Consider the following 17,334-nt stretch of genomic DNA (forward strand, 5'->3'; position numbering starts at 1 on the left):
AAACACATAGTACAGTCGTCCCTTGCCTCTTCGTGCTTTGACTTTTTTTTTTTTTTTTTTTTTTTTTTTAGAGATTTTACTTATTTAGGAGGAGAGAGAAAGAACAAGACATCACTCTGGCACATGTGCTGCTGGGGATTGAACTCAGGGCCTCATGCTTGAGAATCCAAAGCTTTATCACAGCGCCACCTCCTGGACCACTGTGCTTCGACTGTCGTGGCTTCACTCTACCATGGTTTTTAAAAATATATTCATTAAAAAGTTGATTGAGGAGACAGCAATAATTGTTCTGCAAAAGACTTTCATGCCTGAGGCTCTGGGGTACCTGGTTCAATCCTCAGCACCACCAAAACCCAGAGCTGAGCAGTGCTTGGGTCTTGTTCTGTCTTGCTCTCTGTATCTCTCTTTCTCTCTCTCATTAAAATAAAATATTTTGGGAGTCAGGAGGTAGCGCAGCGGGTTAAGCTCAGGTGGCGCAAAGCACAAGGACTGGCATAAGAATCCTGGTTCAAGGGAGTCAGGCTGTAGCGCAGCGGGTTAAGCACAGGTGGCGCAAAGCACAAGGACCGGCATAAGGATCCTGGTTCGAACCCCGGCTCCCCACCTGCAGGGGAGTCGCTTCACAGGTGGTGAAGCAGGTCTGCAGGTGTCTATCTTTCTCTCCTCCTCTCTGTCTTCCCCTCCTCTCTCCATTTCTCTCTGTCCTATCCAACAATGACAACAACAATAATAACTACAACAATAAAAACAACAAGGGCAACAAAAGGGAATAAATAAATAAAATTTTAAAAAATTAAAAAAAAAAGAATCCTGGTTCGAGCCCCCCGGCTCCCCACCTGCAGGGGAGTCGCTTCACAAGTAGTGAAGCAGGTCTGCAGGTGTCTATCTTTCTCTCCCCCTCTGCCTTCCCCTCCTCTCTCCAACAACATCTGTCCTATCCAACAACAACAACATCGATCATAACTACAACAATAAAACAACAAGGGCAACAAAAGGGAATAAATAATAAATAAAAAATACTTTTTAAAAAAGTTGATCGTGACAGTGAAAATGATACAGAATGCACTCAGTTGTCTGAGTCAATTATACACCCCTGTATTATAATTAAAATTAAAATGACTGTACATATGGACTGTAGGTCTATGTACCCCTGCAAGTCCTTCAAGACCAGGTGCAGCTGCTGGACCACTCCTTGTGTGTGTTTGAAATCCAGTGTGGTGAAACCAAGCCAATCAGAGTGGGTTTCTCTCATAGGCGCTTCTACATCCCTCCACATTGGAAGCATCTTTGCTCTTGTAAGTGTTTGTGATTTTTGAGAATCTTTGTCTAAACTCCACAATGGCTCCTAAACGTGCTGCTTCTTTTAAGCCTCCTAACGATGAAACTGAGCACCGGAGGAAGATTCCTTCCATCCAGGAGAAGGTGGAATTCTTAGATATGATTAAAGATGGCAAGAAAATCCTGGAGGTTACCTGCCATTATGACTTAAATGAGTCTACCATTCCTTCCATCCATAAAGATGAAAGCAAATCTGTGCAATGGCGACTATCTCTTTCAACAAGGAAGCAAAGCTAAAAGAATGTCCCTTCATGTCTAGAGGGCTCCAATAATGTTAAAAACAGTATTTAGAAGGTCATAAACAGGTTTTCTGGTGCTTCATGCCACCTGTGCTTAACCTCCTGTGCTACCTCCAGATTCCCAGGTTTTCTATGTTCTAACTATGAAAACATTTGATGTATAAATAAGGAATCCTATTTTGTGGAAATTCACTGGAACTGATTAACCACAATAAATGACAGACAACTATATCCTAGAACCTTAGTACAAATATAAACACTGGGGAAGATCTGCTAGAACACAAATTAGTGATTTTAGCCCCTCGCTTCTGGAGTTTTTATCCATAGACCTGGAGTAGGATTTGACCTTCTGCATATCTAACAAGCTCTTTAGTGATACAGATGCTAGTGTTCTATGGACCACACTTAGAGAAATAATGGTCTAGAATGGACTTGCTACTGCTCCAACCAAATCTCCATGGCTTGACCTTCACAATAACACTGTATTAGAACATAATCATTTCAATGTATTTGGTCTTGTGGCCAAGTTGAATCATTCTAACAGATCATCTAACCCATAGGGCATAAAATGTTTACAATATTTTTCACAATCTTATTTTTATATTTATTTATTTACTGGATAGAGATAATCAGAAATCAAGAGGGAATGGGGTGATAGTGAGTGAGACAGAGAGACAGAGAGATACCTGCAACAATGCTTGAACCAGGGTGCTTGTACATTATGTACTCAACCAGATACACCACAACACCACCACCTGACCCTCTAATTGTCTATGATCAAGTTCTCTACAGGAGAAGTTTGCCAACTTTTGGTGTAGAATATAGATTAATTAGACAACATGACAACTAAACACGGGTAATCATGTCTTTAGTTGGAACCTCGGTAAGAATAATGAGACTATGCATGCTAGATTATAGCTTTTCTCATTATTAACTTTCTGTTTTTTAAATATGTTTATTTATTATTGGATAGAGACAGAGAGAAACTAAGTTGGGAGGAGGGATAAAGGGGTAGAGAGACACCTGCCACCTTGCTTCACCACTCACGAAGCTTTCCTTGTGCAGATGGGGACCAGAGTCTTGAATGTGGGTCTTTGTACACTGTAATGTGAGTGCTTAACCAGGTGTGCCACTGCCTGGCCTCCTTAGTTTTCTGGTTTTGATCACTGTACTCCAGTTTAAGAAAGTGCTAACACTTTAGTAATCCAAGTAAAGAACAGGTGGGATTTCTTTGTGCTGATTTTTCGGCAACTTAAGTCTGAAATGATTCTGAAATAGCATACTTTATCTAAGGCAAAAAAATCTAAGGCAAAAAAACCCCTCAGTTTTTGCCCTTCATAATTTTCACATTGTGCAGATAATTGAGTTGAAGATGCGTTAGCAAAGATTAATTGGGCTGTGAATGAGTCAAGAAGTTCCCCCAACCTGAACTTCCCTGTATGGTATGAGGAAAATTTGATCAAGATATAATTTATTGGTCAGAATTAAATTTATACATAGATGAAGCAATATACCAGAAACATTCTCTTGGGGTTGGGCGGTAGCGAAGCAGGTTAAGCACACATGGTGTTAAACTCAAGGACTGGTGTAAGGATCCCTTCCAGGTTTGAGCCTGGAGCTCCCCACCTGCGGGGGGTGGGGGGGTTGTCGCTTCACAAGCAGTGAAGCAGGTCTGTAGGTGTCTTTCTCTCCCCCTCTCTGTCTTTCTTCTCTCCTCTCTCGATTTCTCTCTGTCCTATCCAACAACAACAATAAACAACAAGGGCAACAAAAGGGAAAACAGTAGCCTCCAGGAACAGTGGATTCATAGTGCTGGCACTGAGCCCCAGTGATAACCCTGGAGGCAAAAAAAAAAAAAAGAAAGATTTTCTCTTATTTTATTTTATATTTTCAGAATGAGAGACACCAGTGCACCAGACTTTCTCCTATTGCCATAATGTCCACTGTGTTGGGGCTTGAATCTGGGCAGCACACAGGGTAAAACATGCTACTTACCCAGCTTCCTCTCTAATTTCAAAGGAGAAAAAAGTGGCTGGGGAGGCAACTCAGTGGTAAGTGTTGGACTTATAAATATGAGGTCCTGAATTTCATCTGCAGTACTGCCTATGCCAGAGTGATGCTCTAGTCCTCTCTTGCATTCTTCATCTCATCAAAGTAAGTTTTTCTTTTTCTTTTTAGCAAAGAAGAAAAAGGCAGTTTACACACAGTTGGTCTCTTGACTGCAATTCTGTCAGGATATAATGCTTGTCAGGAGCTTTTAGGGGCAAAATGATACTCAGCTGACTCGTAACAGCATTCTCTGTTATTAATGTTCATATTGTCACAGTTATGATGCTAGCTTTTTGTTCTGATAGGATCTCCAGATGGCCAATTAGTGCCTTTGTAAGGCCCATAGAGATGCTGTTTGGGGCACAAATTAAGCTGTGTCTAATTCAAGAAACTGAGTAGAATGGAGATTCAGGGGTAGGATTCATTCATTGGGGACCTCTCTTTAACTGATCATATTCTAATGTCCTTTCTTTCTATACTAAGCCTTGTGAAAGCATGATTTTTAAAAGAAAAATACATGTTTGCACACACACGTATATACATATATATCCCACATGTATATATATTTTGCCTAAATAATTTCTTTTTTTCTCCAATTATTCAACATTTAATTTTTTTCCACCTTATGTTGTACATTTAGGCTATTGGGACTTTCTAATATTACAAACAACATGCAGTAGAAATAATGAGCTAACAATGTTACAAAATTAAATGACTGAGAACCATAAAAAAATCAGAACAATACAAGAGGTGAATAAGGATTGTAAACTCATTTATTCTATGGTGTACTTTTTTGTTTTCCACCAGCACTGTGAAAACCAGTGAGAGTCTCTTTGCATAACCATTATGCTAACTACCCCTGCCCTGGAATAAGTGTCTTTTACATTTTTAAATTTTACCAGAGCACTGTTCAGCTCTGGTTTACAACAGTGTGGGGGATTGGAACTGACACCTTGGAGCCTCAGACATTAGAGTCTGTTTGCGTAACTATTAAGGCAATCTCCCCCACTGAGTGGCTCTTCTTAAACTGCCTAGGGGTTAGGAGAGTGAGGCTTATGGACACTGCTGCTGCTTCCAGGTGATTCTGCCTCAACAATTTCTAATCTCACATAGAAAAATTAATATACTTTTAAATTTTATTTATTCATTTTAATATATTTATTTATTTTACCTTTTGTTGGTCTTGTTGTTTTTTATTGTTGTAGTTATTATTGTTGTTATTATTGATGCCGTCGTTGTTGGATAGGACAGAGAGAAATGGAGAGAGGAGGGGAAGACAGAGAGGAGGAGAGAAAGATAGGCACCTGCAGACCTGCTTCAGCGCCTGTGAAGGGACTCCCCTGCAGGTGGGGAGCCGGGGCTCGAACCAGGATTCTTGTCCTAGTCCTTGCACTTTGCGCCACGTGCGTTTAACCCGCAGTGCTACCGCCCGACTCCTGGAAAATTTGATAATCTTTTGCTTTAACTTTTAGCATATATATATATATATTTTTTTTTTCTTTTTTTCATTGATGACCTAGACTTGGTGATGAAATAAAAAATCTATAGGCTCCTGGTAGACGCCCACTTCTACATTCCAGCATCTGAGTGGCTGGCTTTGATGGTAGCCAACCTGCTCTCACCTTTATTGTCATCACTTTGATAGACATTGGTTCCAACCAATGAGCTTATACCTCGCCCAGTTTGAAACTGATAAAAGCTGCGTGCTCTGCGGAACAATTGTGTGTAGGTCTGGTAGGCCTGTAACCCATTAATGTGAAGTTAATGTAAAATAAAGGTAGCTCCCTGACCTCTGTGTGGCCTCAGGTCTCATTCTTTGGTTAACTTTGAGCTAGAGTACGGAATTTTTTATTACAGTACTAAGGCCAGTCTTAAGCACTAATCAAAAGAAAAAGTCTTCCCAAGTGAAAATAGGGCTCCTGCCTGCTGCCACTTGGTCCCTTTTTGACATGCTCTGTGACCCAGAAAACACTTATTACAGTAAGTGGCATGGACACTAATTCCTCTACACCTCAGATTTGGTAAAAGCCCATTTTTCTTCACTTTTAGCAACCCCTTTCTACATTTTTAAAATATCTTCTCCCATTCCAGTTCCATTCACCTTATGTTTCTTAGAAACAGAAAACATCTTGCCACATGACCAAGGGAAGAGACTTAGGTTGAGAGGAATTAAGAAAAATCTTTCATCTGGGAATGAATGTTTTTGTTTGGAGGAAAAGCTGACTGATTGATGCCTCTTGCCCACTGTTGCTTGCAAGTCCTGAAGATTTCAAGACATCAGTTACAACTGCTTTGTTGAATTTGAGGCCCTCTCCAGATTTCACAAGAAGATACTGTATTGCATTTCTTCACACTTTCCTCAGCAAAATGGGACTTTTGATTAATGTTTAATTTTCATTTTCATACCCACACTTGGTGAGTGAAAGTCACAACATCTCCCACCCCACCAAAATTCTGTGTCAATTCTCTCCCAACCATTAGTGAAGGAACTAAAAATGTTGTGTGATTATAACAGTGTGGTTATGTAAAAAACAAGGCTTTTTTTTTCTTACCGAAAAGATGATGTAATTGAGCAAAATCTTGATAACTGTTGCATCTGAGTTATGGATAAATATGGTTCCACTGGACTAATAAACTCTACTTTTGAGTATATTCTTATTATTTTTTAAAACAATAATTTAAAGAAAAACAAAAAGGAATGATTCTTGATGTGCAAAGAAAAATTTTAAAAAAAGGATTAGTTCTAGTGTTCCCCAGATTATTTCCTGAGTAAGCCTGTTTTATGTAGAAGCACTTTTTTTTCTGACTGAAAACAGGTAAGCTAACTCAGTTCTCTGAGCCACAGTTTTCACCACAACTTACTTTAAAGTCACTTACATTTCCAGGAAGTGGTGAGAAGTCATGAAGTCTAATAAACCACGAGAAAAAGTACAATTCCTGAAGAATAGAAACATTTTGTTTGGCCCTCTGCCCTATAACTTAGAGTAAAAATTCAATTATATTTTTATGCAATAAGTAAAAAACTTGATATGTAGGTAAAAATAATATGTACAAGGGATATTTTGATGTTTATGATATACCATATGATAAATATTTTAATGTTTAGGGCATGTAACATATATAAGATAGCATACATTGACACATTAACTATTATTGTAAATAGTGATTCATTACTCATAGATTATTATAATTGCTAACCATAAACTGAAAGTCTAATAAATGCTGGTACACCTTTATTCGGGTGCTATTGCTCCTTCTCCGTGCGCAACTGAGGAAATAACAGTTGACCATGTGACCCTCAGCTTTTTTTTAGATGGTAAATCAGATCAGACTGTGTTAACAAATGCCACTTAACTTAATCAAGCTATCTTCCACATCGTTCGTGTCACAAGCTTTTATGAAATGGACATCTATACATACTATCCTCAGGTGGCTACAGCTGGGAAAGAGAAAACTGGAAGATCACTTGGCTTGGGAATGAGATGTTGCTTTTTTACACCTTAGTCTATTGTCTAGTTAGACTCCAGTTAGCTGCAAAAGGGTGGGACATGGCATCTCAGTACTTAGTAAATGTCTCCAACACAGGTAAGCATATGACTAAGACCACTCCAACCTAGATCTGGATGTGAGATCACTTTTACATTTTTTTTTTAATTTCCTTTTGTTGCCCTTGTTGTTTTATTGTTGTAGTTATTATTGTTGTTGATGTCGTCGTTGTTAGATAGGACAGAGAGAAAAGGAAAGCAGAGGGGAAGACAGAGAGGGGAGAGAAAGATAGACACCTACAGAACTGCCTCACTGCCTGCGAAGGAACTCCCCTGCAGGTGGGGAGCTAGGGGTTCAAACCGGGATCCTTATGCTGGTCCCTGTGCTTTGCGCCACCTGCGCTTAACCCACTCCGCTACCTTCCGACTCCTGTGACATCACTTTTGTCCGTGAAGATCCAAGCATTGTTTCATCAGAGAAGGGAGTGTTCTTTATGTTGAACTTTTTAGAATTGTTTTCAGAGAGGAAGTGTAAGGTGTGAAGAAGAACTCTGCAGATATTAAAACAACACAGAGAAATAGGTAACAGAGTACTAGATGTTTTAGGAACCTATTTTGCTACAGTGGAAAGGTTCAATAGGAAGTGCTGTGAGTGGAGCCTTAAGATTTCATCAATTGTATAGAACCATACACACCATGGTGTTGACTAGTACTAAGTTCAGTGGAAGTTTTGAAATTCGATTTGCTGTTAAAGAATAGGAATGGATAAGAACAGGAAAGCTATCAAGGGAGGGGATGGGATAGGGAGTTCTGGTGGTGGGAATTGTGTGGAATTGTACCCCCCTTATCCTATGGCCTTGTCAATGTTCCCATTTTATAGATAAAAATGATAAAAAATTAAAATTTAAATAAGAATTATCCATTTCAAGACAGTGGTCAGTGGAATGACCTGTAAACTCAAGAGAATAAAGCCATACAATTAATTAGTAAAAGACTGGGGTTGAAACCCATGTCCCCCAATTTCAACTTCAGGTTTTGTGTACCTACCTTGTGATAATAACATGATTTAGAAGAGAGATCTGAATGTGGCCACAAAATAGACAAAATGGTAGTGAAGACAGAGATGTAGCGATCGATTTAAAGAATATCATAAATTCATGGAGTTGGGCGGTAGCACAGCAGGTTAAGCACACATGGTGCAAAGTACAAGGACCCAAGGAAGATTGTGGTTGGAGCCTCTTGTTGGGGGGGGGGGCGCTTCATGAAGCAGGTCTGCAGGTGTCTGTGTTTCTCTTCCCTTCTCTCTTCCCATCCTCTCTCCATTTCTCTCTGTCCTATCCAAGACCAACGACATCAGTAACAACAACAATAATAGCCAAAACAACAAGGGCAACAAAAGGGGAAAAAATAACCTCCAGGAGCAGTGGATTCGCGGTGCAGGCATGAAGCCCCAGAAATAACCCTGGAGGAAAAAAAAAAAAAAGAGTATCTTAATTTCTAAATAAAGGTAGAAATGACTCAGGACTTGGCTTGTTATTGGGAGATTAGAGAACTATGGCTGATGTCAGAATGATACATATAGCTGCTTATTAGATTTAGAGAGTACTTTCCTCTTCCTTCAGCATTCATATCCTGTGACTTCATTAGATTTTATGCTTCTGCCTCTAGTAAAGTTGGGAGGAGAAAAAGTGTGTGTGGTGGTGGTGGTGGTGAATTCTAAATTCTCTCCCCTAATTTTTCTTAATTTTCATTGAGGAGATATTTTACAGGACTGGAATTGTCTCAGGGGGTACAATTTCAAATATGTCCCCAAATATGTGTTAGTACAATTTACCTGCCACCAAAGTTCCATCTCTTTCCATCTTAGGACTCTGGGTCCCCTGTTCCCTTAAAACCACCTTGCAACTCATTTTGGTAATTTCAGATCTGCATATACACAATAAGGATTTATTTTTGCTTACCTATCTTTTCTATTGCTGTAATTCTTAAATCACACACATGCGTGAGATCATCCAGTTGGAATTTTTCTCCTTCTGGCTTATTTCACTTATCTCCTTCTGGCATGATCACCTCCATTTTGGATGAACTTAATTCTGCATTATAGAAGAGAGTATCAGCATATTCATGTGGCCATACAGTCAAACTACATGTTCAAACTTAACAGTAGCAGTAAGAAATCAATCCTCTTTATTACCACTTTTCTTTCTTGTGTGCTTTGTCTTTTTTAAAATTATCTTTATTAACATTATTTTTTTATTGGATAGAGACAGCCAGAAATCTAGAGAGGAGGAGGTGATAGAATGGTAGAGACAGAGAGACACCTGTAACATTGCTTCACTACTCGAACTGGGTACTCGAACTGGTGGGGACTGGGGGCTTGAACCTGGGTTCTTGTGCATTGTCACATGTGTGCTGAACCAGGTGAACCACCACCCAGTCCCGTTTTATCCTTTAGTTGTTTCTAAACTCAAGAAAAGAAAGCATGTTTATTTATTATTCTCCTTCAAATTGCGACAGGAGGAAGAGAGGTTGTCAAAAGAGACAAATAGTTTTATATAAAAAAAAGTTTCCAGGTCAATATTTCCTATTGATAGGAAATGAGACTAAGTTATCTGAAGTATGGCATTCCTGGGATATGTGGCAGTTATAATTAAACCTTGACTGTTCATCCAGGGTCTCCTATTTGATTATGAAACAAGATGATTCTGGGAAGATAGCAAATAATGAACAGATATAAGAATCTAGCAGCATTGTCAGTAAAGATGTGGAAATATAGGCCCAGAGCTATAGACTGGTTTAAGAGATTTTTTTTCCTATGTAAGTTTTGTGTTTCATTACCAAATCTCACACTGATTCATTATATTTTCCAACTTTAGCAATCCATACTCCCCACACCTACATGATATAAGAATGTACCTGGAAGGTGCTGGGAAATTGTGCAGATGCATTCACATCTGCCATGTTTTCCCCTCAGGCTACTGGTTCACATGAGAGTTGGGACCTTCTGGGAGTACCTGTTCTGCCATGTTATGCCCTCTGGACATTGTCTATATCCCCGCTATATTTGGAGTGCTTTGGTTACTCCTCCCCCCTCCCATTCTCACGAGAGTTATCATCCTATCCTGGAGTGCTATGGCTATTCCTCCCCCTTCCCATTCTCGTGAAAGCTACTCCTATAAAAACCCTTCATTTTCCGCAACTCGCTCTCTTGCCAGTGCTTCACTCCGGTGTTTAGACGCAGGAAAGGTTACTGCGTGAGGCAGCCATTTTCGCTACCTCCACATGGCCCAACCTGCTTCTCTAGCACCCAACTCTGAGGTGCCAGCGCAAATAAAGATTTGTGTTTCCTCTTCGCTCCGGACCCCCTCTTTCTTCTCCGCGGCCTGTGCACAACAACATCTGGCTCAACAACAGGAAGGTATAAATAAAGAAAATATAAGCACACATACATGGCACCTGTAGAGCATTTAGCTAAATAGTTATTTCTCTATGTTAAATTATTTAGCCAATGGTAATTTTTGAGAAGTGGTATGAATTAGGTATTTAAAATTTCATATCAAAATAATTATGTTAGAAAAACAAATCCTTTTTATACTGCTTAAAACATCTCCTTTATTATATAGCATTTCTTTTTTCTTATAGGGGGTATTAATGGTTTATAATCAACAGTAAACAGTTTGTACATGTGTAACATTTCTCACTTTTCTGTATAACACTCTAACCCCCACCTAGATCCTCCTCTGCCATCATGTTCCAGGGACTGGACTCTTCCCCCCACTGCAGAGTCCGTTAATTTGTTGTAACACACCAAATCTAGTCCACATTCTGCTTTGTGTTTTCCCTTCTATTCTTTTTTTTCTTTTTTTTTTTCCAACTTCTGCTTATGAGTGGGATCATTCAATATTCATATTTCCATTTTATAAATAAAAATTTAAAAAAACAAATTAACTTAAAACTGTAGGGTATGGAGTACTACATAAGCATGCATTTATTGATATGCTTTTAGTTAAAATACTTTACAGTCTGCCTGTTAAATCCAATTGAGAGCAGCTGTGTTCTTCTCTACCAGGTCAACTGGGAATACCAAAGGAAACCATCTGGGACTCCAACAAGACAAGACTAGAATGACTTCAGGAACCCACCAAATCACCGGTGAGTACAAATATGTGTGGCTCGTGGACAGAGAGGAGCCTAGGGAGAGATTAAGTGGCTGGCAACAGTTTGGCAGTTTACCAGTTGAGACACCACCTCCAGTCTGTTTCACCAACAAAAAGACAGCTGAAGGAAGGAGAGGACTCCCCTAAGACTCACCAAATGCAACTGTGAGTCTCCATTGCTACTGCCCTCAGATTCTGGAGCAGTGAGGGGGAGGCCCTGTACTGACACCAGGGGACAGAGAACTAACGAGAAAATTCAGGAGAAGAGCTATACCTTGGTGGCCTGTGAGAGTGGGGCTGTAAGAGTCTCTTTGCATAACCACTGGATTATCTCTGCCCCATGCTGCTTTATCTCTTGCTCAGGAGTCAGTGATTAAGCTAAGAAGCCTATTTATAGTTTAAAAGCCCTCAGGCTCCCATAGCCTACAGGGAAGAAAAAGAACAAAAGAGGCTTTTAAGCCACTGTGCTCCAATTGAGGGATTAAAATAATATTGAAACAACTGTCAATTTCTACAACTGTGAACCCTTTAATTTCCTTACTTAGACACAAGTCAATCCAGGCAAGAGTGATCAGTAATTTGAAAAGTACTGAGAGAGGGACTTCATAAGATACTATATAAAATGGTTAAACCAACAAGAATATTGGAGAAATAAATCGGACAAAAGTCCAGCTAAAAGCCCCCCAAAGGTTGCAACACAAAATAATGAGGTCAACATCCAAACACTGGTTAAGGAAATAATCACAGGAGTGAGTAAAGAGTTTGAAAAAATTGTCATCAGAAATGTAGAAACAGTAAATGAGACTCTGAAAGAAAACACTAATTATTTCCAGGTTATTAGAGAGCTGAAAGCTGAAATAGCTGAGCTAAAAACACAACTAGCTGAACAAGCTAAAACAGTATCAGAACAGGGTAACAAAATAGAGGAACTCCAGAAAACAGTAGAAGGGAGAGAGAATAGAATAAATGAGGCTGAAGACAGAATTAGCAAGATCGAGGACAAATTAGAGACAACTAAAAAAGAAGTAAGAGATCTCAAAAAGAGATTCAGAGATAGTGAAAAGAACAACAGAGACCTATGGGATAACTTCAAAAGAAATAATATACATATTATTGGCTTAGCAGAGGAAGAAAGAGAGGGAAGGGAAGAAAGCATTCTTCAGGACATAATAGCTGAGAAGTTCTCTAGTCTAGACAACATCAAGACATAAAGATTCAAGAAGCCCAGAGGGTCTCAAACAGAATTAACCCAAACTTAAAGTCACCAAAACACATCATATTTAGAATGGAAAGAAGTAAGGAAAAAGAAAGTATCCTATAGGCTGCAAGAGAAAAACAAAGAGTCACCTACAGAGGAAAACTCATAAGATTAGCAGTAGACTTCTCCACACAAACACTACAGGCCAGAAGAGAATGGCAAGATATCTATCAAGTGCTTAATGAGAAAGGGTTTCAACCAAGACTACTGTATCCTGCTAGACTGTCATTCAGACTAGATGGAGTCATCAAAACCTTCTCAGACAAGCAACAGTTGAAAGAATCCACTATCACCAAGCCTGCCCTGAAAGAATTTCTGAAAGGTCTCCTATAGACAGTCAGACCACCATAAATATGTCATATATCAGAACATTCTAAAACTCTATAAGAATGGCATTAAAATATCTTCAATCTTTGATATCAATAAATGTCAATGGACAGAAATCACTGAAGTTAGGGCAGAAATCAATAACACTGAAAACAAGAAAACCACACAAAAGATCAATGAAAGTAAATGTTGGTTCTCTGAAAGAGTAAACAAAATCTACAAACCTTTAGCCAGACTCACAAAACAAAAAAGGGAGAAGACCCACATAAATTGGATCATAAATGAAAGAGGAGATATCACAACAGACACCGCAGATATTCAGCATATCATGTGAGACATCTTTTTTAATATTTATTTATTTATTCCATTTTGTTGCTCTTGTTGTTTTATTGTTATAGTTACTATTGTTCTTGATGTCGTCATTGTTGGGTAGGACAGAGAGAAATGGAGAGACGAGGGGAAGACAGAAAGGGGGAGAGAAAGATAGACACCTGCAGACCTGCTTCACCACTTGTGAAGTGACTCCCCTGCAGGTGGGGAGCCAGGATCTTGAACCAGGATCCTTATGCTGGTCCTTGCGCATTGTACCACGTGTGCTTAACCTGCTGTGCTACTGCCTGACTCCCCATGCGAGACTTCTATGAACAACTATATGCCACCAAGCTAGAGAACCTGGAAGAAATGGATGATTTCCTAGATACCTATGGACTTTCAAAATTAAGTAAAGAGGAACTAGATAACATGAACAGGCCCATCACAGCTAATGAAACTGAAATAGTTATCAAAAACATTCCCAAGAATAAAAGTCCTGGACCAGATGGTTTTACAAATGAATTTTACAAAATCTTCAAAAGAGAACTAATACCTCTACTTTTAAAAGTCTTCCAGAATATTGAAGTCACTGGAGTACTCCCTTCCAGCTTCTATGAAGCCAGCATCACTCTGATACCAAAAGCAGACAGGGACACAACCAAAAAAGAAAACTACAGACCAATATCTCTGATGAACATAGATACTAAAATATTGAACAAAATTCTAGCCAACTGGATACAGCATTGTATTAAAAAGATTGTTCATCATGACAAGTGGGATTTATCCCAGGGATGCAAGGTTGGTTTAATATACATCAATCAATCAATGTAATCCACCACATCAATAAAAGCAAGACCAAAAATCACATGGTCATATCAATAGATGCAGAGGAAGACTTTGACAAAATGCAACATCCCTTTATGATCAAAACACCACAAAAATGGGAATAGATGTCTATATATAGCAAATAGAGTCTATGTATAGCAAACCTACAGCCAACATCATACTCAATGGTGAAAAATTGGAAGCATTTCCCCTCAAATCAGGTACTAGATAGGGCTGCCCACTATCATCATTACTCCATTACTATTCAACAGTGTTGGAAGTTCTTGCCATAGCAATCAGGCAGGAGCAAGGAATTAAAGGGATAGAGATTGGAAGAGAAGTCAAACTCTCCCTATTTGCAGATGACATGATAGTATACATAGAAAAGCCTAAGGAATCCAGTAAGAAGCTTTTGGAAATCATCAGGCAATACAGTAAGGTGTCAGGCTACAAAATTAACATTCAAATGTCAGTGGCATTCCTCTATGCAAACACTAAGTTAGAAGAAGTTGAAATCCAGAAATCAATTTCTTTTACTATAGCAACAAAAACAATTAAATAGCTAGGAATAAACCTAACCAAAGAAGTGAAAGACTTGTATACTGAAAATTATGAGTCACTATTCAAGGAAATTGAAAAAGACATAAAGGAGTGGAAAGATATTCCGTGTTCATGGGTTGGAAGAATTAACATCATCAAAATGAATATACTACCCAGAGCCATATGCAAATTTAACGCTATCCCCATCAAGATCCCAACCACATTTTTAGGAGAATAGAACAAATGCTACAAATGTTTCTCTGGAACCAGAAAAGACCTAGAATTGCCAAAGCAATCTTGAGAAGAAAGAACAGAACTGGAGGCATCACACTCCCAGATCTCAAACTGTATTATAGGGTCATTATTATCAAAACTGCTTGGTACTGAAACATAAATAGACACAGTGACCAGTGGAATAGAATTGAGAGCCCAGAATTAAACCCCCACACCTAAGGACATCTAATCATTGATAAAGGTTCCCATACTATTAAATGCAGAAAGATGAGTCTCTTCAACAAATGGTGTTGGAAAATATGGGTTGAAACATGCAGAATAATGAAACTGAACCACTTTATTTCACCAAATACAAAAGTAAATTCCAAGTGGATCAAGGACTTGAATGTTAGACCAGAAACTATCAGATACTTAGAGGAAAATATTGGCAGAACTCTTTTACGCATACATTTTAAAGACATCTTCAATGAAAGAAATTTAATTACAAAGAAGACTAAGGCAAGCATTAACTTATGGGACTACATCAAATTAAAAAACTTCTGCACAGCAAAAGAAACTACTACCCAAACCAAGAGCCCCCTTACAGAATGAGAGAAGATCTCTATATGTCATACATCAGAAAAGAGGCTAATAACCAAAATATATAAAGAGCTTGCTAAACTCAACCACAAGAAAACAAATAACCCCATCCAAAAATGGGGAGAGGACCTGGAATATTCACCAGAATATTCACAGAATATTCACAGAATATTCACCACAGAAGAGATCCAAAAGGCTGAGAAACACATGAAAAAAATGTTCCAAGTCTTTCATTGTCAGAAATGCAAATAAAGACAACAATGAGATACCACTTCAGTCCTGTGAGAATGTCATACATTAAAAAAAAAAAAAGGTAACAGCAGCAAATGCTGGAGAGGTTGTGGGGGTCAAAGGAACCCTCCGTCAATCCCCTGTACCACTGTAAGCCAGAGCTGAACAGTGCTCTGGTTAAAACAAACAAACAAACAAACAAACAAAAAACAAAGGAACCCTCCTGCACTGCTAGTGGGAATGTAAATTGGTCCAACCTCTGTGGAGATCAGTCTGGAGAACTCTCAGAAGGCTTGAAATGGACCTATCCTATGATCTTGCAATTCCTCTCCTGGGGATATATCCTAAGGAACCTAGCACTCCCATCCAAAAAGATCTGTGTACACATATGTTCTTAGCAGCACAATTTGTAATAGCCAAGGCCTGGAAGCATTCCAGGTGTCCAGCAATAGGTGAGTGGCGGAGCAAGTTGTGGTGTATATACACAATGAAATACTACTCAGCTATTAAAAATGGTGACTGACTTCACTGTTTTCAGCCGACCTTGACTGGAGCTTGAAAAATCATGTTAAGTGAAATAAGTCAGAAACAGAAGGATGAATATGGTATGATCCCACTCTCAGGCAGAAGTTGAAATACAAGATCAGAAGAGAAAACATGAATAGAACCTGAACTGCAATTCGTGTATTGCACCAAAGTAAAAGACACTGGGGTGGGTGTGGGGGAGAATACAGGTCCAAAAAGGTTGACAGAGTACCTAGTGGGGGTTGTATTGTTATACAGAAAACTGGGAAATGTTATTCATGTACAAACTATTGTATTTACTGTTGAATTTAAACATTAATTCCCTAATAAAGAAATTTAAAAAATCCAATTGAATACCTTCACATCCAAATTAAAAAACATAATAAACTTAGTCTGCTTCTTATATATTACTCAAAGAGTTACTTTAGCTACTCCTTTTTTTAAAAAAAGATTTTATTTATGAGAAATACAGGAGAGACAGAAAGAGCCAGAAATTACTCTGATATGTGTGCTTCTGGGGATTGAGCTTGGGACCTCATGCTTGAGAATCCAATGTTTTATCCACTCCATCATCTCCCAGACAACACTGTAGCTATTCTTTTACTCATACTACTTTGAAGAAAGAAAGAACACAGAAAACCAGATAACATGAGTTGAAAAGATGTTTGTCAAGCCTTTGTTTGCATTTCATATTTTCTTCTCAAACTTAAGTTTTATAATCTATCATTTGGAAGTTAACCTCGTTACTAGAAGAATTAAATATTAAAGAGTGTATATAATCTGTTATTTGACAGAGGCAAAGGCAGACACACTGAAATGAAATTACTAGTATGTGAGCTAATAAATACACTTTGAAATTTGCTCACTGACTTATGAAATTTGAATCTCAACCATTTTTCTTTTTCTTTTTTTTGCCTCCAGGGTTATTGCTGGGGCTCAGTGCCTGTACCATGAATCTACTGCTCCTAGAGGCCATTTCCCCACCCCCTTTCGTTGCCCTTGTTGTTGTAGCCTTGTTGTGGTTACTATTGTTGTTGTTGATGCTGTTCGTTGTTGGACAGGACAGAGAGAAATCGAGAGAGGAGGGGAAGACAGAGATGGGGAGAGAAAGATAGACACCTGCAGATCTGTTTCACTGCCTGTGAAGCGACTCCCCTGCAGGTGGGGAGCCGGGGGCTCGAACTGGAACTTAAGCCTGTCCTTGCGCTTTGTGCCACATGTGCTTAACCTGTTGT

This window comes from Erinaceus europaeus, chromosome 13 (genome assembly GCF_950295315.1).
Source record: "Erinaceus europaeus chromosome 13, mEriEur2.1, whole genome shotgun sequence".
Classification (NCBI taxonomy): Eukaryota; Metazoa; Chordata; class Mammalia; order Eulipotyphla; family Erinaceidae; genus Erinaceus; species Erinaceus europaeus.